The sequence below is a fragment of the Mustela erminea genome, chromosome 1 (genome assembly GCF_009829155.1).
Source record: "Mustela erminea isolate mMusErm1 chromosome 1, mMusErm1.Pri, whole genome shotgun sequence".
Lineage (NCBI taxonomy): Eukaryota > Metazoa > Chordata > Mammalia > Carnivora > Mustelidae > Mustela > Mustela erminea.
The window spans coordinates 29,477,506-29,500,133 of record NC_045614.1 but is presented as its reverse complement, the minus strand read 5'-3'; the positions used below and the strand labels follow the sequence as shown (position 1 = coordinate 29,500,133).

Below are 22,628 nucleotides of genomic sequence, written 5' to 3'. Positions count from 1 at the left end.
TGCTAAATCAGACCTCTACTAGTAAACAGCTCAAAAAGCTTTCCATAATATTTATGAACAATTTCTCAATTTTATACCCAGATATTTCTGTTATACTCTGCAAAGGAGATAATCCTGGCTGAACAAAAGAGAAGAACCTTTTTTTAGATTGAATAGACTGGACAATTCAGTAGCAAAGTGCACGATTACCAATCTTTCAAGCAAAGCTTTTATGTAAGGCAACTTTATAACTTCATCCATTCCAAAGAGAAAAGCGTTAAAGACCATAGGGAAAATAAAAAGGCAAAAGAGGAATGTAGAAAAGTATCCTATCCTTTAAATCTCTATAAGCACTTATTTCATGGCTATACACACTGAGTTAACCCAATTTAAAGCTACAGTGTAACTTTTAAAAAGGTGTTTCTCTGTTCCTCATGGCAGTCAGTCTACACAAATAACGAGCAGACGTGACTGCCATTAACTTTTTTTCCTGGATTGTTTTAGAATATACTAATTTCTTATGGGGTACGCCCCTGTGTTTTACTGCATAGGAAAATGTAATAAGAGTCATCAGTAATAACAGCCATCTTAACATGCTACACAACTGTCAAGTAATAGTGATTGCTAAAAACAAACAAACAAATGGGTTTTCTAATTTCCTGTGGCTCACAGACTTCCAAAGTCCCATCTTTACAAAGAAACAAATACCGTACTTTTTTCCCTTGAGTATATGAACCCATGGGCATGATTCCTGCCTGATGGTGGATTGTGGCATGTTTCTCAAAGCTTGATTTTTGCAACCATCTGCCTCAGAATTGCATGAGGCACTTGCAAAAATGCAGATTGCTGGGCTCTATCCTGGACTGTTAAAGTCTGAACCTCGAGGCTGGGATGGGGTGGGGACCAGGAACATGCAGGTTTCTCCAGTTCTCCAGTTGAGTCATTAGCCCATTTAAAATCTGAACATTTTCTTTATATGGATGAAAAGCCTGGGGATTGAAATAAACTGCTGAATGTGATTTAGGAAATATGCAGGAGTGATGGCAGATGGTGTGTCTTCTTCGTCTTACTCCTTCCTTCATTCCCTGATGTCAGAAACTTAAGACACAGTCATTTTAACCTGGCATCGGAGTTCTTGGGAACATCTCACAAAAGTGGGCATGTGCCCACAGACATCTCATTTTGCACCCAAATCTCAGGGAGTTGATGAATCTGTTGAAATCCATTTATGTTCGTTGTACCTCAGGAACCCTTCATCTGATGGGATTATTTTAAGGGGGGATAGGGAAGTGAAAACACCAAGTGAAGAAGGAAGAAACATGGGAGATATATCCAGACCACACTTGAAGTTGCCTATGTTATGTACCCTAAATGAAAGGTGCCCCTCTGGGGGTGTAGATAGGGCTGAAAGGCAGTTTGTGTACCACTGGCTAAGTTGTACACCCCAGGGTGGGACTTTGTCTCTGAAGGGAGGGGAGCCTTTTTATAATTTGTCTTATATGTGTAGTTCTCATCAAACACAAGCCTAACATATCCCATCTGTTTTCAACAACGAGGCAGGCTAGTTTCCTTAGTGTTTCTCTCAGTGGATTGGATGTTTCATGAAAGCATTAGCCCTACATATCTCCAATAACATCACTTCAGATGACATCAGAAGAGACACAATTATTTTTGCAATATTAGTAAAATAAAGTGCAACTGGGGGCTGGACCAAAGGTAGAGAGAAGTCAGATATTTGTTAAAAAGACCCTGTGTTTTTTTCCTCTCTGTAGTGGTAATAGTATTGGACAATCGCACTGGGGTCTAAAAAGTCCAACAATGCTGTATCCGTGTGCTAATCATGAGGCTTCTCCCAACCCACTTCTCCTTTTTTCTTTTTCTTTTTTTCCCTTTTTCTTATAAGTAGGCTCCACATTGGGTGTGGAGCCCAGTATGGAGTGTGGAGCCCAACTTGGGGCTTGAACTCACGATCCTGAGATCAAAATCTGAGTTGAGATCAAGAGTTGGATGCTTAACCAACAGAGTCACCTGGGAACCCCCAACCTACTTCTTTTAAGCCATCCATTCAATGCAACTGCTGACAAGGGTCATCTAATGGATTGCTAGAGTTTAATTGTATGTTGTTTTATGGTGTCTGGCAATGTGAGTCCCCTCCCTGGCATAGTTTATAGAGCTTTTTAAAAATAAGGGTCATCTGACTGTGTGTTCTCATTTGCTAAAAGGCATCCATTCCTTTGGTTCTTATAGACACTATTGCTGTAGTGAACTTGGACCTGGTGTTTCTATTTTGGAAAAATGTCCTTAAAACCAAATGTCATGGAATATAAAGACATTTCTAAAGCAATTAGTAGTATGGAAAAGGTAAAACGGTGGCCATGTGAAGTGTTCTGGCCTTCATGTCCAGGATGATACAGTATTTGTAACGTAGAGAAGGAAAGACAGCCTTCTACAAAGAGCCAAAGATGAAATGCCTGTGTGAGCGTAGCACTGTACATTTAATTAGACATCTCCGTGTAATTTATAGTTCTCTGAAAAGACTGGTGTTCTTCTGGCTGCCGATGGTTTTATTTGGTTACCAATTATGGAAATTAGCTGTGTTTTAGGAAACCCTCTGAAAGATGTGCCTAGATAATAAATCCTGTTCCTTGCTCGGCATATTGATGGTTCTGTTGATGAGAGGTTGCACAAAGTCAATAGTTGATTCTGCTTGGTGGTAACATTTGCATTTAATAAAAAGTCATGTTTATCGTTGCTGCTATATAAATGCAACTGGCACCTACTGTATTGTGGCTAAAAAATGCTAGGTAGAGAATGTGCACCCAAGAAGGAAACGTAGGTGAGGTTAATTATTGTTATTTTTTTGTTTGAAAACAGTTTGGACCTCAGGTCATGGAGATAGATTAATTATAGTCCTCAGTTCATGGCACACCGTCATCCTTGACTCAGGCGTTAACCCCATTCTGATTTACTTATTTCACAACATAACACGTAGTCGTAAACCTAAGGAGGAAACAGCACCAATAATTCACGTCCAAATGTGTGCCTTTTTTATTGTGTCTCTGCCTCCTAAGAGGTAACTACTAATCTCATGATCATCATTCCTTGTTCTTTTCTTTTAATTTTATGTTTTACATATACTTCCATCAATGGCCTTTTGGATTGTTTCTTTTCCTTTCCTCTGTTATGCATGGTGCTACGATGAAGGTTTTTATACACATTTTCTGGTCACGTGAGGGAAAGTAAAACACAGCCCCCCCGGCACCTGGAACATAAAGAATGCCCAGAATAAGACATAAACAAAGCCATTCTGTGACCCTGTAAGGGACTAAAGAAAATGACTGTCCCTCTCTTCTGACCACCACTGCCTTTTTCTGAGTGGTCCCTGCTTCTAGGCCAACACCAGTCTTCTTTGATCCCTCAATGCCCAGACGAAGGTTCTGATAATTTCCCTTTTGGGAGCTGCCCCCAAGGTTCCTCCTTTTTTTTTTTTTTTTTTTTTTGAAAAAGATTTGATTTATTTTATTTTAAAGAGAGGGTGCACACAGGCAAGTGGGAGGAGGAGCAGAGGGGATGTGGGAAGAATCTCAGGCAGACTCCCTGCTCAGTGCAGAGCCCTACTTGGGGCTCCATCTCATATGAGATCATGAATGGAGCCAAAACCCAGAGTCCAAGACTTAATTGAGCCACCCAGGGGCCCCTCCAAGGTTCCTCCTTTGCTATAGGCAGTTGTAACACAAGTTGAACTACCAGTGTTTTCCTATCAGCCTTTTGCTGGTGCACTTTGATGTTGATATATGTTTCTCTTGGGTATTAATATATACCTAATGAGTTTGCTTGATGAGATAGAGTATGGGAATACTCAAACTGAACAATTTTTTAAAATCTTGCTAATTTCCATCCAGGTGTATCCCATCACATTTTATTTTCATCCACCATGAAAAACATCTACTTGACCCATTTCTGCACATGAGTTAAATGCACATGACAGTCTGTGTCTATATTAGATATATCCCTCCCAGTGTATGGGCAGCTCACTTCTTTTCTTTAAAGGAATATATGTTTATTCGGTCAGTTGTCATGTGGTGTTTCAGTAGTGGGATTTGCTTAGCATAATCTCTACTATATTTTAGCCTGCGATACATTCATCTTTTAAAAAATTCAGCTGAAGAGTTGTATCTATGTGGGTTTCTTACTTTTAGTTGCCCTTCTTCTTTTGAGAGTGACCCAGAGCAGTGGTTCTCAAACTTTAGTGGACAAAATCATCTCAAGAGTCTTCATTTGAATGAGAAACTCTAGAGAATTCTGAGGTGGAAAAGACACAATGTGTTGCAAATAGATGTATTAGTCAACAGTGCCCCGACAGGAGCAGATTTGTGGCTCCTCACCTAGAAGATGAAATGTTGGGATGATCTCACTAACTATAAAATGATGATAATGAAGTAGATATTGGGGCACCTGGGTGGCTTAGTGGGGTAAGCCTCTGCCTTCGGCTCAGGTCATGATCTCGGGGTCCTGGGATCGAGCCTTGCATTGTGCTCTCTGCTCAGCAGGGAGCCTGCTTCCCCTTCTCTCTCTGCCTGCTCTGCCTACTTGTGATCTCTCTGTGTCAAATAAATAAATAAAATCTTAAAAAAAAAAAGAATTTTAATGAAGTAGATATTAATCTGAACTGGGACATGGTAAGGATTGCACAGTAAGAGTGTCATATTCAGTGAATGAATGAGTGAAATGCAGAGGAAATCATAGAAACTCTACCTCTCAAACTGTACTTGGAAGGATGGTATGGTATCCTCTTGGATTCTTTTAAAATTCTTATCTTCAATACTCATTGCTAGGGATACATGGCAAGGCAAACAGATAGGGTTCCTGCATTCTAGAAACTTAGGTACTTGGGTCGTACTTAGATAGACCATAAATAAATTATTTATTTGAGAGAGAGAGTGAGCAGGGGAAGGGGGGGGAGGGAGAGGGTGAGAGAGAATCCTTAAGGAGACCCCCTGCGGGGTGTAGAGCTCAACATGGGGCTCAATCCCATGAGATCATGACCTGATCCAAAATCAGGAGCCAGAAGCTCAACTGACTGAGCCACCCAGGTGCCCCTATTCTCAACATTATTTGGGGACAGTTTTGATAAATGCTGTGAAGGAGAAGTTCAAGGTGTTTCGAAAGTGGGACAGCATTCTCTCCCAGTTTGGTATGTCTCCAGGGTCAATGAGGTTTCTGTGAAAAAGGGAGGTTTCAGTTGGTTGGTAGGCAAAGGGTCAGGGTCCCAAGACCACCCCCAGGTTCAGTGATTTGCTAGGAGTACTCAGAACTTAGTATGTAATTGTGCTCATGGCTGTGATTTATTGTAGCAGAAAGGTAAAAAGCAAACTCAGTAAAGAGGAAAAAAAACCCTATGCAGTGAAGTCCAGAGGATACCAGGCACAAAGTTGTGAGAGCTGGCTCCTAGTGGTTCACTCAGGGACTGTGTAACTGTGACAACACATATGCCATGCCGTCTAACAGGGAAGCTTACTAGAGCTTACTAGGCGCCCAAGGTTTTTATTGGGGGCTGGTCAGGGTGGCTCTGCCTAATATGTACCAAAATTCTAGCCCTCCCAAAAGGAAAACAGGTATTTGGCATAAACTATATTATTTGTACAAACAGTTTAGGCACAATGAGCCATCCTTCTCAGTTCTGGGGGTCACAAGAACCCTCCTGAAGTCTGAGATTCCAGATGCCAGTCAAGAGTCAACTTTGCATCCAGCCTTTCTAAGGATAGCAGCCTCAGGCCTGCTGTGTTAACTTCTTTCTGCACAACATAACAATTAAAGAAATTAGTGGTGAAATGATACAATGTCTTGGCCTTGCTTTAAAATATTTTAATAAGTTTAAAAAGGAGGTGATAGTAAGTGAAGAAAATGTGGGAAAATCTTCATCCCTGTTGGCCCTGGGTGGATGGAAATTTGGAGGTTCATTATACTTGTCTTTCATTGTGTTTGGGAATTTTCCTTTAAAAAAGTAAAAAAAAAAAAAAAATCCAGCAGAACAAACAAAACCTAAACCAAGAACCAAACCATGGAAACAAAAAGAAGGAAAAGGGGTAAATGTTGACCAGGCATAAAGGGAGTTAACATTTTTCTTAGTTCGGTTCCATCTGGTCGGTTCATTTTAATTAAAACAAAAATTGAGTATCTACTTCAGTTTAATTTGGCCAATTCAAGAAATCTTTTATTTTGAGCCTGTTTTTTGCCAGGGCCTCAGTTCTGTCCTGTGAATGGTACGCAGATCAGCAAGACACCTACTCTTTGTGTCTATGGACTCCTGTATGAAATGGGTGTGCATATGAGATCCATCCCGCCTCACCTTGGGTGTTGCATAGCGTTGTTGGAACGTGAGAGAAACCAGCTGCTGCAAGTTTCATTAGCAGCCATGAATGCTATAATAAATGTGGATTGCTACCCTGGGGGAGGCGAGTACACGATTCTCTCATTGGCTTAGAAGAATATTCAATGAGGCAGAACGTTCCTGAGGGGAGCAGAAATGATGACAGGGATACTGCCCTGGAGAATTGCCTTTGGCAGTGGCTTGGCAGGGGAAGAGGGCCTGTCCGGTCCTCCCTTTGAGGAGATCTGGATGTGGAAGGGTAGATGATGGGCTCTAGCTTTTATTTAAAAGAGAATAGGTAAGCTATTGAATTAGAGCACACCAAAGGTGGCTTTATTTGAAAATGCTTTCAAAAGCTGTTTTGACAAGACCAGGGAGGAGGCAGTGGTATCATTAAATAAGCTGGCAACTTTTGTAACCAGCTTTTTGGTTTTCCACCTCAAGGGAGAGTCAATAAACTTTGATTCCCAACATTAATGTAATTATTTTGATTTTTCTGGCTCATTCTAGGGAAGGCTGCAGAGCTGCAATATCAGATGGCCGAAAGCAATTCAGAAATCCTGTGTCCCCAAGGACACCCATTGCCGTTCAGAAGTAGCAGGAGAGGGGGTGGAATAAATCATTTCCTCTGATCTTGTTAGTGTTGAGAATATTATGGAGAAGCAAATGCATTGCAGCACTAATACCAGAAGGCTACTGCAGGCAGAGGGGGGAAAATAACAAGATTTCTCTGCTTTTTAAAAGGCTTACTTTAAATATGATTTCCCCTTTATATATTTTTAAAATTGTCGTATGAGGGGTTTCCCCCTCCCTTCTGATCCTGAAGCTTCTTCCTTCTATTTTGTCATGGTGTCTGTCATCCAGGGATCCTCCCTGATACTGCTATTGGCAGCTGTAGCATACTTCTTAATGTCTGTTGTTACTCCAATAATATGTTGGGTTCATTTAGTGTAAACCGTCCTCTTGTTCTGGGGGGTTTCCTTGGGCCCAATGAGAAACGGTTTTCTTGAATAACCAGGTGTGCTAGACTGACCTGCTATGTGTGAGTATAGTGACACCCTCCCCCCACTAGAAAATGCACCCTGTTCAATTTTTTAAATGCCAGTTGATTTGGGGTTTTAAAACCCGTAGGCAGTCACAAAAGGAATAGAGTCATTGAAATTTACTAATGATGGGAGCAGAGTCAAAGAATAGATTTGTTTCCAGAAGTTAAACTTGGATCATTGAGATGTATATAGTTGCAAAATGTTTTTTCCCCTTGTTTCCTAAGCAATAAATTTAAAAGATGATAGTTATGTATTTACATAATTCTTTTTTTTTTTTTTTTTAACTTCAAGGGTTGTTAACTATAATTTAAGGCTGGGCTCCTCTTACTGTAAATTGTAAACAAACCTTGAGGCCTAGGCCATGGGCACTGGCTATAAATCATCATCTTCATAATAATAGCCACAACGAGGCCTTGACTTTCAGAGTGCTGGGAACACTGATTCCTGAAAGCAAATTTCAACGTACAAGTTTTAGGCCTCTGGTATTAGAAGGCCAGTTGGCCAGCCAACATGCCTTACTCAAGTATATCTTTACCTGGGAAGGGATTTATGCTCTTATTTTTTCCACTGACCTTCTGAATTTTAGACTCCATGTGCATTACTGAATTTATCTGTCATGTCAATTAAAGACCAAAAGCTGAAAAGCGAAGCCAGTTTGTTTAGAATTTTGAGGACTGGGGAATTCAGCAATTTCAACTTTTTCCAATTTATTGGTCATTATCATCAGTCATATAATTAGTCTCCACGTCCTATTTTCTACCCCCTAAAACTTGCATTTCCTCCATTCTAAGAAGGATAGATGTTCCGTATTTTATTGTTTCTGGAATAATGACTTCTTAGAATTGATATGTTCCTTTAGTAGTATATTTCTTCATGTTTTCTGAAAAATGGTATTTCAGTTTATGGCATCTTGGATTCCAGGATGTATGTTATGTCTCAAATTCCCCTTCATCTCTGTTGCTGTCACGTGAGTGTAGGTCACCATGGTCTCTTATTTAGGCAATTGTAACAGCTGTCTCACTGGTCTACCTATTTCTGATCATGTGCTGACGCCATACTGATCTTATGAAACACAGATACGGTCTCATCATTATTCTCTTTAAAATCCTTTAAAGGCCTTCCATTGCTTCTGAGATGGAGACCTAAAACATTACAGCAGCTTACAGGACTTTGCATGAGCTGGCCCTTGCTTCCTTCATCCATTTCATCTCAAAGCCTCTCTGCTCCCCCCTGCTTCCGTGTTATAGTTTAGAGCATCCCCAAATTCAGTAATTCAGGAGCCATATCTTTACATATTCTTGTTCTACCTGTACTGTTTTTTTTTTTTTTTTGAAACTTAGGTGAAAATCATCCTTTTTTTTTTTTAAAGCTTGTTTGTTTATTTGTTTGTTTGTTTATTTATTTATTTATGTGGCTGGAGGAGGAGCAGAGGGAGAGGGAGAGAGAGAGAGAGAGAGAGAGAGTCTCCAGCAAACTTCCTGCTGAGTGAGGAGCCTCATGCAGGACTCTATCCCACAATCCAGGGATCATGACCTGAGCTGAAATCAAGAGTCAGACCCTTAACCAGGCATCCCTACCTATACTAATATTTACTAAAAGAGAAAATTTTGCTTATTTTTTTCTTAAGTTTAAATTTATTTATTTATTTTTTAAAATATTTTATTTATTTGACAGAGAGAAATCACAACTAGGCAAAGAAGCAGGCAGAGAGAGAGGAGCAAACAGGCTCCCTGTGGAGCAGAGACCCCCGATGTGGGGCTTGATGCCAGGACCCTGGGATTGTGACCCGAGCTGAAGTCAGAGGCCTTAACCCACTGAGCCACCCAGGTGCCCCAAGTTTAAATTTATTTTAAAAGGAAACTTTGTTTCATGACTCTATGTGCAAACTAGTATTCTTCTAATATATATCTTAAAGCACTTGAACTTATTAAAATGGAAAAGTTAGCCTTTTTATCAACAAAACATGCCCTAATTGGTTCATCCACCACCTTTTAGCAGCAATTTCTCCAGCTCAAGTAATCTGCTATCTGTTCTTTTGATTTTTTTTTTTTTTTTTTTTTTAATAAGAGGAGGATTCTGGTTTTGAGGATTTGACCTTTCTTCCTATCTCCCCAATACCTTCTTTACTTAGCTAACTCTTCCCTGTTCTCTGAGTTTTAGCTGACACAACCACCACTCCAAATTCGATGGGACTCAACTGTTTCAATCTCATCAGATAGAGTACCTTCTTTTTATAAAACGAATTTTATGTTCTCTTACATCATAAAATGAAGTACATTGATAATATTACCTACCCCCCATATACTTCTAAAAATTGATATAGTAGTTTAACTAATAATATAAAGGAAAAAGAAAAGGGAAGTGAGTTACAATAAACAAAGTATTTTGGTGTAAATGCCAAGGCACAGCTCCACTTGAAGACAATGAATCAATCAATTGCTTTATCTACTTGATCTGAATAAATAGGATCTAAGAGAAGATTAGAAGCCATTCTGTGGAAGAAGTACAGAAATGAAAGAGGAGAGGTATGGGGACACTAGAATAAAAACTGGTTTTGGGATAAATAATGATATCTGATGAGAAAAAGAGGGAAATAATCACAATTAAAATAAAGCTAATATGCTGAGATTAATTACACAATTTTTTTTTAAAGATTTTATTTGACAGAGATCACAAGCAGGTAGAGAGACAGGCAGAGAGAAAGACGGCGGGGGGGGGGGGTGTGTGTGTGTGGAAGCAGGATCCCTGCTGAGCAGAGAACCTGATGCAGGGCTCGATCCCAGGACCCCGAGATCATGACCTGAGCTGAAGGCAGAGGCTTAACCCACTGAGCCACCCAGGCGCCCCTACACAGTTTTGAGGTAGAGACCACAAGCAAGTCCGACCTTCCTGGAAATTAGTTGGACTTACTTCTAAAGGTATTTGCAAGATAATTCCCTTTGTTATGATGAGGGACTGACTGGTATTGAAGAATCACAAGAAGAATACCTCTAATATTGAAATCCTTCCTCAGCTTGTGGCATATATTTGGTCTCTAGTTCTTAAAAAGCTCTTCAGTAGGCAACAGGGAATAGCAAATGGATTGGAAAAAGAAACAGTAATATAAAAAGTCATAAAGAAGTTGTGTGGGAGACCTCTAGGGACAGTTTCAGTGTAAGACTGAGAAACAAGAGGCAAATCCAAAGTAAGTAAATAATTTTAATCAGTAATTTTTACAATATAGATTTTTTATCATTGTGCTACAGAATTTTTAAAAGGTATATATTATGGCAATAAAATGAAATATTTAAAAATGTTCTCAATTAATGCATTTTGGAATATCCCTGAGTGTCACGGGTCATGGCCAACTTAATACTATTTGCTGCTAAGCTTATTTTTCTCTTACACATTTGCATGTGACAGATATGAATGCAGACTAGTACCATTGTGTTTTATATTGGTAGGCTGAGTCTCATAAGCCCTACTGCTGTCAGTGATGGGATTTTCTGAAATAGTGAACAATTGGTGAAGTGTTGAACAAGAACTACAGTCTTCCTTTGGTTTCCCTGTTAGTTTCATTCCTTAAAAATTCAGTGAAAACTAAAAACGTAAAAAAAATATGTAAAAAAGATAATCATATATTGTTTTTTTTTTCCCCACATACATGAGTGGTGGGACATGTGAAAGTCATGAGAGACAGGAGACCATTTTTCATTGTGTGGGCCTGTCCTGCACCTTAGAGAACATCTAATATCTCTGGAGCCCTCCAGAAAGTACTAATCACATTTGCCATTAGTGAGGTAGCCCCTCACAATTTAAAAAAAAAAAAAAATCACCTTAGAAGACAATGCCCACCCCATTGAGAACTACCATATAAAAGCTTTCAAAAGTAAAGGGCTACAATCCAAAATCTATAAAGAGCTTAGCAAACTCAACACCCAAAGAACAAATAATCCAATCAAGAAATGGGCAGAGGACATGAACAGACATTTCTGCAAGCAAGACATCCAAATGGCCAACAGACACATGAAAAAGTGCTCCACATCACTTGGCATCAGGGAAATACAAATCAAAACCACAATGAGATACCACCTCACACTAGTCAGAATGGCTAAAATTAACAAGTCAGGAAATGACAGATGCTGGTGAGGATGCAGAGAAAGGGGAACCCTTCTACATTGTTGGTGGGAATGCAAGCTGGTGCAACCACTCTGGAAAACAGCATGGAGGTTCCTCAAAAAGTTGAAAATAGAGCTACACTATGACCCAGCAATTGCACTACTGGGTATTTACCCTAAAGATACAAGTGTAGTGATCCGAAGGGGCATATTCACCCAAATGTTTATAGCAACAATGTCCACAATAGCCAAGCTATGGAAAGAAGCTAGATGTCCATCAACAGATGAATGGATAAAGAAGATGTGGCATATATATACAATGGAATACTATGCAGCCATCAAAAGAAATGAAATCTTGCCATTTGCAATGAAAGGGATGGAACTAGAGGGTATTATGCTTAGCGAAATAAGTCAATCAGAGAAAGACAACTATCATATGATCTCCCTGATATGAGAAAGTGGAGATGCAACCGGCGGGGGGGAGGGGTAAGGGGGGTAGGAAAAGAATAAATGAAACAAGATGGGATCGGGAGGGAGACAAACCATAAGAGACTCTTAATCTCACAAAACAAACTGAGGGTTGCCAGGGGGAGGAGGGTAGGGAGAGGGTGGTGCAGTTATAGACATTGGGGAGAGTATGTGTATGATGAGTGCTGTGAAGTGTGTAAACCTGACGATTCACAGACCTGTACCCCTGGGGCTAATAATACATTGTATGTTTATAAAAAAATAAAAAAATTATTAAAAATACTGTTTAAAAAAAAAGCTTTCAAAGGGCTCTCATTTTACTTCTTTACAACATACTTGTAATAACTTATTCCTTGGTTCTTGTTCTCTGGCAAATTGAAGATTCCACAGGTCTAGAGATGGTTGGACTCATATGCCCTTGTATCCCGACTGGGACAATGGCAGACATACCAAAGACTTTCAAAATCATTTATTGAATGCACAAAAGGACCTTAGCCCCTTAGGTTCCATTTATAGTTAACTTAGTATGTCCTTTGGTGAGGGTTGGAGGTGACACCTGACTAGATAAGAGTACCCAGATTGTCAGGACTAGAGTCCTACTTAGGAGAGTCCCAGTTTATATTACTTTTCTCTGTATCTTGTCTAGGTTAGCATTTATCCTGAATATGTAGATAGAAGGGGTTCAGATTGTCACCCCAAAATATACCACTTTGGTATATCGATTATTTTGAATTAAAAGTACTTTAAGAAATTGCCAGTGTAAGAAGGATAGATACTCTGACCCTCCTTAATCCTCCTGAAAACAAGGAGATCAGTCTTTGCTGTGAAAGGTACTTCCTGTGGGAGATGGGTGGAAGGATCTTTATGATCGTCTATAGGGAATTTAGGGGCAAGAAGGCTGTATTTAAAAAACCGCCTCTGCCTTCAGCTTGGGTCATGGTCTCAGGGTCCAAGGATCAAGGCCCACAACAGTCTCTCTGCTCATCAGGGAGCCTGCTTCCCCCACCCCTCTCTGCCTGCCTCTCTGCCTACTTGTGATCTCTCTCTCTGTCAAATAAATAAATAAAATCTTTAAAAAAACAAAAACAAACAAACAAAAAACTTTGTTAATATGTAAGCCGTATTTTCCTAGTTATCTCTTCACCATTTATCGTCTATAGCCCAAACCCCTTTGTCTTATCAGTTCTTCACAAATTTATAGTTTCTTTGTCTAAAAGGTATAAAAGCTTCATCTCTGGTCACTTTTTTGGGTCTTCATTCTCTTGTAAATGCTGCTGTGAACATGTAACAAGTCACTAAAGTTTATAATTTATTGAAGTTTTTATTTTCTCCTGTCAGTCTCTCTTACATAAGTTTGATTCTTAAGCCCTGTTAGACACCCAGTGAAGGCAGAAGGGGAAAGGAGGGTATTGGGTATTTCTTCCCTTAGAACGTGAGTGTGCAGACACACACACACACACACACACACACACACCCATATTTAAATAAAAATAATTTTATTTTTGGAAACCATTTTGGAATGGGACTATTTTTGAAAATGTCTACTAGTATAATAAAACCCAATTTGTAAGTGAGCAAGTAAATATTTTAAGAAATCAAAAAGTATGGGTGGGGGTACCTGGGTGGCTCATCTGGCTAGACCTCCAACTCTTGGTTTTGACTCAGGTCATGATGTCAGGGTTGTAAGATAGATTCCTGGTGCTCAGCGTGGAGTCTGTTTGGGATTCTTTCTCTTCCTCTCCCCGTGCCTCTCCCCACTGCTAGTACTCTCTCTGACTCTAGAATAAATAAATAAATAAAATCTTTAAAAAAATTAAATAATATTTATTTTTAGCACCTCCTTTCAATCTCCCAATTTTTTTTTTTTTTTCCAGTCTGGAGGATAAAGTATTTATAGCCATCCTACCTGTGATCCTTAGCAACATGATAACAAGATAGTGCTTGTCATTGTCCCAGAGAAAACCCATCTTTTCCCTAGCATGGGCTGGATGCCATGGAAATGCTGTCTGTGACTCTGCATCCACTGGTCCCATTTCAGTGGTTTCTTGGCTCTTTTTTTTTTCCTGAATGGTGATGATCTTTCAACCCTGACATATTGGCATCTTAATTATTTGAAAGGATTACTATTAACTTTATGATTATACTTCTTTCTCCATTATTCTTATAGCTAGCGGGAAGTTTTAGTTGTTAAAATTAAAAAATGAAATAGTGTTCCTGTGGTAGGTAAACTTCTTGTCTTTGGAAACCTTTCCACTGGAGACAATGAAGATCCAGAAGGAGGAGCAGCAAGTACTTTTCTAGGGTCCCGGCGAGGTTTATAATTCTTTTATCTTGGTTTGAACTCTGCATCTGGGAGCATAAAACTTTTACAGATTTATGCTTTGAATTTTATGTATTCCCTTTCTCTTAGGTTGAAACTGTTAAGTTCAGATTTTTAAATATTTTCTTTTAGTTTAAAATATAATGGGCATAAAGAATACTAGATCTCACTTTAAAATAAAAAATTATGTCATCTATTTCCCTCGTAAGGTTTAATCTGAGAGAAATTAGTGCATATGCCCACAAAAAAGACTTGCACAAGGATGTTCATAGCAGTTTATTCATAATAACCCAAAATGTGAGAGAATCCGGTGTCTGTGAGTGGGTGAGTGAGTAAACAAATTGTGGTGGAGTCATATGATGGATACTACTCAGGAAAAAAAGGGAACAACTGATACATACAACAATATGGGTGCATTTCAAAAACAGCATGTTGACAAAAGAAGCCACAAACAAAAGAGTACACACTGTATGGTTCCACTTATATAAAATTTAGGAACCAGACTTATGAATCAATGGTAGTAGAAGGTAGAAACATGGAAGGTTGGGGAAGCTATTGCCTGGAAAGGGTCACTAGGGAATCTTCTGGAAATAAATTTATGTCTTGTTTTGGGTGGAGGATCCTTGGGTTTCTACATGTGAAGATGTCAAGGAACTGGACACTTAAGATTTGCATATTCTGTTGTATGTAAATTATCATGCTAAATTAAGAATGGAGGAGAGAAAATACGTATAAAGCTGCTTTTGATTAAAAAGTGTTGTTTATCTGGAAAAAAAATAAAAGTCCAAAGATACGAAATTATTCATAGTCTCATCACATAAATAGTTTGGTTAACTTTTTTCCTGTGTTTTCACCAGGCCTGGTTCTCCTCCCCACTTCCTGCCCGCAGCTTTTCTCTCCTCTGTCCCTCTTTACTTCCCTCTTTCACTGTCTTTTTTTGACATAAGTTAATGCTTGGATTTGATTGGATTTCCAAATTCGGGAATAATTCTTTCTGAGAGAGAAGAATTTCCAAAGGGCACATTTTGTTCATTTATGAAGTCACATCCATGACAGATAGCCTTCACATTTAAAAAAGCTATCATAATTATACTAGCTAAGTGACAAAGGCAAAGGTAGCTAGGAAGAACCTGGGGTTTTTTTGAAAAAAATTTTTTTTTTCCAAAGGGAAAAAAAGAACTGGATTTTCTGTAAATGAACGGTGAATTTCTCTGATTCTCCATATCTTTTTGCTTATGTTTTTCTGTTCCTTGATCTTATCTTACACTTGCAAGGTTGCTGCCGTAGATGAATCATTCTAAACTCATGGATGTGAATAGTATTTTGTATGTTTTTATATATTTAAAATTCTCCAAATTTTGATCAAATTTTTTTCTACTCTTCAGAGAATAGCCATGAAGGTCTTAGTATTGGGAAATTTGGAGGTATTGTGCAGCCTTACAATTCATCACATACTGTTCTTAAAATTCATATTTCAGCATATTAAAATTGGATCCCAAGATCCTTTGTGGAGAAGCCTTGGCACTCTGACTCACCTTATATTGAGCCAACATGACAGAAAAATACATCATTTTTCCCTACCATGAAAGGAAACAAGTGTGAAAATAATGGAAAAGATGTGCAGTCTAAAACAAAGCAACATAATTTGCACTGTGAGTTGCTTAATGTATTATATAGTTATTATCTCACTTAAGCTCCCCAGGTAATATAATTGCTAATATTAAAAAATCTGTTTTGTTTTGTCACCTCAACAGAACATTTTGCCTTGAGACTTAATTAATGCATTTCTCTCTCATGCATGTGTTTTTAGACACAATGGGTGTACCCTTAAATAACCTTCAGGAACACTACACACTTATGTGCTGTTTTGAGAGGCAAAAAACAGCCATGAAAAGAGCCTGGTACTCTATATTCTCTCTGTAACCAGAAGAGTTTTGTTGGAATCATCTTTATTACAGGCAGCTGTCAGTATGGGTTTTTTTCCCCCTGGATGAAAACAAAAGGTGTTACAGAGGAATGTACATAAAGATAGCACCCATGAGGCATTAGGATAAATAAAAGTAGGCAATATTAATGATGCTCATTAGCAGATGTCACTGTTGGGGATGAAGTAAATTCCATGCCAAAGTGTTTCATATATTACACTTTTCAAAACTGTCAACTTTTTGACTTTGATGTATGTTCACGTGAATAGTTTTAATAAGTTTCTACAGCCCTTTCTTTGCATATACCCTGAAGAATTCCGTGGAATCGCTGGCAACAATATCACAAAGACATTTTTGCCAAATGATTGGCTCTTTACTCAGAAATGTGAAGGCTCAGATTATTACATTCCCACTTATTCATGGCGCAAATATTTGTCTAAGAATTAGTTAAAAAATACTGTATGACCAAATTGATTTTATAGTTTAAAGCAATCTTCCACAGGCTGTTGCCTGTATAACTAATAGAATTACGTATGCATAAAACTGCCTTTACTGTAGAAGCCAAAATGCAGAATAATAGCTTGTCAAACTGTCATTTGCAAGTGAGATCATAGATTTTATAGTCCAAATTAGGTTGTGTTCTTTTCCTTTTTGTCAGGTCATATTCTAATAACCATATTGTGCACTAAACCCTGTGATTATCCCAACACTTGACAGATGGTAGGCTGTTAATTTGTATGTAAGAGACAGTGATTGCCAGCACCCTAGCAGTATTCAACAAAATATGAAATGTCAAAATCCACTTTGGTTACGTTTTACTTGACTTCATTTTAGCAAGGTATTGCTAGGCAGAAGAGTTTTCGTAGCTTAGCATGTTTAATTTTACTATTCTGAATGATTTTACTAATTTCTAGAAATAGAATTAAGGAAGAAGTAATTTTTCTTGTTGATGTTGTTCTTTCTGCTTTCCTGTGGAGAGTGGTCATCAGGCTGAGGGGTTAATTGAAGAGGCTGCATGAGAGCTAGGAGCAGATAAGATTTAATTGCTCAATATTGAGGATAAGTGTTGTATGATAGTAGCATACACTGATGTCTAGAAGTATGGTGAGGGTCAAAATAATTTAAAAGTTTAAGTTAAAAGTGCATTGGCAAATCCACTAAAAAACTATTACAACTAATAAACGAGTTCAGCAATGTGGCAAGATACAAGATCAATATACAAAAATCAATTTTATTTCTGTATACTAGCAATGAGCAATCTCCAAATGATATTAGGAAAACAATCTCACTTATAATAGCAAAAAAGTATATAGGAATAAACATGAGATGAGAAGTACAAGACTTGTGCACTAAAAACTATAGAATATTGTTGAACAGTGTTAAAGAATAGATAAATGGAAAGACATCCCATGTTTATGGATCAGAAAAGTTAACATCAATGAGATTCCAATACTACCCCAAATGATCCACATCCTCAATGTAATCCCTTCCAAGTATGGTCACTTGGTTTTTGACAAGAGTGCTAAGATAATTCAATGGGGAAACATTAGTCTTTTCAAGGAGTATTGGCAGGACAACTGGATATACACATGTGAAAGAATGAGTTTAGACCTCCACTTCACAACATTTAGCTCAAAATGCAACACACACATAAAAGTAAGAGCTGATACTATAAATCTTCCAGGATTTAGTAATATAGGATATAGTAAGGATATATCCTTATAGTATATAGTAAGGACATAGTAAGGATCTCTATATAGTAAGGATATAGTAAGAGTTAATTTTTGTGATCTTTGGTTAGGGTCCTTAGATATAACACCAAAAGCACAGATGATAAAATACAAGTCAATAATTTGACTTCATTGAAATTAAAACTTTTTTCAGATGATACCATCAAGCAAGTGAAAAAATGATCCACGGATGAGAGAAAATCATATATTTGATAAGGGACTTTGTGTGAATGCATAAAAAACTCTTACAACTCAATAATAAAAGACAATCTGATTGAAAAATGGGCAAAGGGCCTGATGAAGCATTTTTCCAAAGGAGCTATACAAATGGTTAATAAGCACATGAAAAGATCCCCAACAACATTCATCATTAGGGAAATCAAACCAAATCAAAACCACAATGAAATACCACTTTATGTGCACCAGAAAAGCCAACATAAAGAAAACAATGGCAAGTTTTGGTGAGGATATGGAGAGAAGAGAACTTTCATACGTTGCTGGTGGGATTGTAAGATGACACAGCCACTTTGGAAAACTGTTTGCCAGTTTCCCAAAAGGTTAGACATAGAGTTATAATATGACCCAGGATTCTACTCTGAGGTCATTTACAATTCTTGTATATACCCAAGAGAACTGAAAACATATATCTACACAAAACCTTGTATGTTAATGTTCACACAGCATTATTCATAATAGCCAAAAAGTAGAAATAATCCTAATGTCCACCTACAATGAATGGATAAACAGATGTGGTATATCCATACAATGGAATGTTACTCCATTTTTTAAAAAGGAAGTATTGATACATGGTACAACAAGAATTTTTCTTGAAAACATGCTAAGTGAGAGAAGCTGGTCACAAATGCCATATGCTTTATGAGTCAGTCCATTGACAGGAACTGGAAACCGAAACCTATCCTCTGTTTATGGATTTGTCTCTTCTGGACATTTCGCATCAATGGAGTAGTTAATATTTTACCTTTTTTTGTGTGTGCTATGCCTCAGATACCTAGTCTTCTCCCTAAAATGTGGTCTTTAAAGACTAACAGTCTAACTGTATTTTTTTTTAAAAGTTTTATTTATTTGACAGAGAAAGAGAGATCACAAGTAAGGTAAAGAGGCAGGCAGAGAGAGAGAGTGGGGAGGAAGCAGGCTCCCTACTGAGCAGAGAGCCCAATGCAGGGCTCGATCTCAAGACTCTGGGATCATGACCTGAGCTGAAGGCAGAGGTTTTAACCCACTGAGCCACCCAGGCGCCCCCTAACTGTATTTTTTTTAAAGCAACTTACTATTTCTTAACAGCCTAATTTTAAATGTTAACAATTACTCCAATGTATTTGGATTGCCCCTTTTGGTATAGGATGTTTTAAAAAAATTCTAGTGAAATAAAGTTAATTTACAGAAATTTTGTGGCATAATTTTTCATTTGAAAGAGATTTAGATGTTACAAATATTATTTTTCATTTTCCATTGTCATTTTTGTAAGGATCATTTTTAACGGTCGCACAGCTTTTCATATTGTCACACCATAAGGTACTGAAGCACAGTACAAGAATTTGATTTTTTAAATGAGGAGGAAAGTAGTGGCGCCTGGCTGGCTCAGTTGGTAGAGCTTGCAACTCTTAAGCTCAGGGTCATGAGTTCAAGCCCCATGGTTGAGCACAGGGTCTACTTAAAATAAATAAATTAAAAAAAAAAAGAGGAGCAAAAGTAATTGCAGTGGGTTAGGAAGCCCAGGTATCCTTTTCCCTTTTCAGTGATTGGAGTTCTGTTCAAAAACGCCACTCGCCTTGGGGCGCCTGGGTGGCTCAGTGGGTTAAGCCGCTGCCTTCGGCTCAGGTCATGATCTCAGGGTCCTGGGATCCAGTCCCACATCGGGCTCTCTGCTCAGCGGGGAGCCTGCTTCCTCCTCTCTCTCTGCCTGCCTCTCTGCCTACTTGTGATCTCTCTCTGTCAAATAAATAAATAAAATCTTTAAGAAAAAAAACACGCCACTTGCCTTGATTTATTTATCATGCAGTTCTTAGGAACACATCCATAGTGGGAAATGATGCATAATCCCATTGTTCTTAGATACTGGGGGAGGGGGCAGATAAAAGATGAAAGTTTAATACTAACGCTGCTTTTGACTCAGCAGATCAAACTTTCAGAATCAGGGAGGAAAAGGAGAGCAGGAGAGAGCAACCTAGTATTTTCAATACCGAAGAGTAAAACTGAAATGGGAAAAAAGATATAATCAGAACCCACCACCATCCTATTTCAGCACAGCATGTAATTCTCAGTTTAAAATAAAAAAAAAAAAATTCTTTTTAAGAGAAAGCGTTTTAAGATAATATTTCTGGGAGCCATTTCCGTGAAAGGCAGGTAAAGCTTTCGCTCCCCCCTGAGAAATTGCTTTGCGATTGTGAGGAGACTCAAGAGGGGGGTGGGGGGGTGGGGGGGGTTGGGGGGGTCCTTGCGGCTTTGTGAATAAGCCTATCTGCATGAACCCTGAATAGTAGATGGGAGTTCAGGGTGGGGCCGGTGGGGCAGCCTGAGCGCCTCTCCTCTTCCTGTTGCAGATTTGCCATGGAATGAGGCCCTGGGTAACCAAGCAGGCTGTTGCAGGGGAGCTGGTTAAAAGCTTGGTAACTTGCCCGAGTGCTTTTGAGACCCGACCTTGCCATTACAATCCTGAGAAAGCTGGTGGGTCACTCAATTGGTGAATCTACGAATCTGGAGAACAGGAAGCAGAGAACATTAGTCCTTGATTTTCTTTCTTTCTCTCTTTCTTCCCTTTTTGCCAGAAACTGTAAAAAAAAAAAAAAAAAAGAACTTGAAGCCACATCCACAGGAGAGCTTCTGCGTTCTCTGAGACACATTCTCCCTGCTTCCGGTGGAATGGTTGGGAGAGGTGCTTGGTATTGACATTCAAATGAAAGAATCTGCTATCTCTCTGGGCTACAGAATTTCTTTATCTGATACTGTCACAACAAGCAGATCAGAGGTATTTGTCTGTATCACTCTGGTTCTTTTATATTCTGACTGCTGAATGAAAGGAGCAACAGCTAAGACTTCTCTTTGAAAAGGAGAAGTCCATTATCTGTGTCTTTGAAGCTCTGAAGAATGAGCATATTCTCCCTGGATAAAGCCCCCTAATAGGTGGAAGGAAGCAACGGCAGCCTTACAAATTTCCCTGGGAACAAGCAGAACTATTGTTGTCTTTATTCAAAATATACCTCTCAGCAGGTGATCTTGTTCTGAGTGAGACCTCCAAGGATCTGGGAATTTCATGTGGCCCTTACCTCCAACAGCTTAGACTGTCTTGAGAGACGTGAAAGATCAGATTGCTGTACTGGGAGTGCTTGGTGTGGTGAACAAATTTATCCTCAGATTTTAAAACTTGAAACTTTGGCAATTATATTAATAAAGATAAGTGAGCTGGTTGACATCAACACATGCATTCTGTTTGTTCTTTGTACATTCTTGTATCTCCCAGAGAGGGCTGTGACCCAGATTCCATAAGCATTCAAGACTTTCATTAGATTAGAATGACATATACTTATCATTAGAGCGTACTAATTAAAGCAGAAAGTGACATTTCAAAGTAATGATGTTCCCTAGTGTCTCAATGTAAAATACTCCCTAGTCTATTTTTAATGACCTAGTATGCTATGTATGTTTAAAATATTATTTTGTTATGAGTTTGTGTTTTCATTATTGTCTATGGTGGTGATGACCAGCAAGGTAGGACATTCTTTCAGATGAATAAGGGAGACTGGTGAAACCTACCAGGGTATTTGGGCTTTGACTCGAGTCGCATTTGGGCGCATCCACACATTCTCTCATTCATCTCGCACTTTGCATACTTTCTACTTCCCAAACTCTGTTCCAGGTGCTGGGGATGCCTTGGTTACCAGGACACAGATGATTCCTGCCCTCCAGGAACTTGCCCCTCCCTTTCATTATGATCAAAGCTTTTCTTTATCCTTCTTCTTTTACATCCTTAGTAGCAGCAGACAGAGAGGATGGTGTGCTCAGTGCTGCTTACATATACACCCTTACCTGCTATTGCAAACTTTTAGATATTCTTTGATAAGGATAGTAAAAGAAACTATCTCCTTACTTACTCTCTACATTTTCTCGTACTCATGTCACTGAAATTTGGATTCTGTATTCAGTGATCTACAACTGTATATAAGGCTCCAGTTCTCTGCCTGGTATCCTGTTGGTGTTTTTAGAATGCTCATCCCCCCCCCGCCCCCCCACCACCCCCGTCCTCCATAGTCACCTAAGTAGTAATGGCACTGAACTGGATGGCTCCAGTGTTTACGTTGTGAATACTTTATTTATTTGTTTATTTATTTTTCAGTAATCTCCACACCTAATGGGGGACTTAAACTCACAACACCAAGATCTAGAGTCGCATGCTCTCCAGATTGAGCCAGCCAGAGGCCTCAATCAGTAACACTTTTCAAATGTCAGTGGGCCTTATATTTTGGGCCCTTGTTGTGAAAATTTGCAAACCAAGCCAGCTGTCACTGATTATAATAATATATAAAGAGGAGAGTCACCTTAAGTCAAGATCATTCACTTTGAAGGTTTGTAGCACCAGAGACAACCAAGAAGGGGCAAATTCCTTAGCCCACACGCAGCTGGGAAGAGAAGAAACATTCCTTTCTCTGCTAACAGAAGCTGTGGGAGAGGGAGTCTC

General features: G+C 38.8%; 1 protein-coding gene and 1 long non-coding RNA gene across 7 annotated transcripts in view; one reads left to right on the top strand and one right to left on the bottom strand.

The window, feature by feature from the left end:
- FHIT (fragile histidine triad diadenosine triphosphatase) overlaps positions 1–22,628 on the top strand; it is a 1,423,921-nt gene that overhangs the window by 71,513 nt on the left and 1,329,780 nt on the right. The window lies entirely within an intron of this gene.
- Positions 7,898–22,372, bottom strand: LOC116599410. The gene is made up of 3 exons (XR_004289356.1): positions 22,311–22,372; positions 19,236–19,238; positions 7,898–7,909 (listed from the first exon to the last, which is right to left on the bottom strand). It is a non-coding gene; the product is annotated as an uncharacterized LOC116599410 (long non-coding RNA).